We start from the raw sequence: 1,160 nt of genomic DNA, 5'->3' as shown, positions 1-1,160 counted from the left end.
TTTCTGAGCAAGTTCATGATTTGAAGAGCTGATCTACAAGGATCCTTGTAAGCTCTTAGTGATAGCTTTTCACCTTCCTTATCATCCCTTTGAGTGTGCTTGACTGATTGCTTCTGATTTGAGCCAAAACTGTGCATTTTTGAGAAAATTATGACCCGGAAACTGTGAAAACGCAACTTTCGTTTTCCAAAGCAGGTAGTACACAGGCTACCTGCTTTGCAACGCAGGTCCCGAAGGGGCTACCTGCGCTGAGAGCCAGACTGGCTGTGCAGCACCTGCGTTGGCCCAATTTTGCCTAGTGCAGTTGGGGTTTCCTCCCTTTCTCTTGCCTGTTTTCACTATAGATTTGGCAGCCAGTTACCAGTCTTGCACCTGTTCTGAAACCATCATTACTTGCCATCATTCCGCCTCTGTTATATAACGAAGTTGTACTTGTTCTTTTGTATTTCTTACTCATTTACAATTTCCCATAACGAAGAGTAAACTAGTCTTGCTTTTGGCCTCTTAGATCTGAACCTGTATTAGGCATTTTTGCTGGTCTAAAGAGTTAGCTTGTTTGCTGTCCATAGCTGATTAGTCATTTTACTTTCGCCATTATGGTTTGATTTCATGCATTTCCAGTGATTAAGCAAGTAAATCTTAAGGTGTCTTTTGATTTTGGACAAGCTTGTTTGTTTTCACTTTAAATCGAAATCAAAGTTATATAACAACTTTCTTTTTGTAACCCATCTACATTAAGAAAGGGAAAAGAAAATACATGCATTGTGCATTTTGCATTTGACTGTTTGCTTGACGATTTAGGAAAAATTTGCATTTAGTGTGTGCTCTATGATCTGTGTGAAAAGATTTGCCTTTCTTTTCCCTCAGTAGTTAAGATTTTCAAAGTTGAAAGATTGAAAAGTTTGCTTCTCATCTTAGACTGCATTTAGGAATTTGTTATATACATCTCGTGGTGATCCTTAAAGGCAAACTGCTAAGCAAGATCAACATTAAAATAAATCCAATTTACATAACAACGCTTTGTAACATAACGCAAACACATAGAGGTCTAGGTAGAGACGTGTTCCGGCGTCGTTAAACATAGTGACTGTCGATCTCTACGAAGGTGGGTGATTCCTCCTGAGAGTCGGTGGCACTAATACGGACTTGTGCTCCCACGT

Source organism: Pinus tabuliformis, chromosome 3_2, assembly GCF_031772625.1.
Source record: "Pinus tabuliformis cultivar Carrire ecotype Pingquan chromosome 3_2, CPIR1, whole genome shotgun sequence".
Classification (NCBI taxonomy): Eukaryota; Viridiplantae; Streptophyta; class Pinopsida; order Pinales; family Pinaceae; genus Pinus; species Pinus tabuliformis.
Note: the sequence above shows the minus strand (reverse complement) of the source record.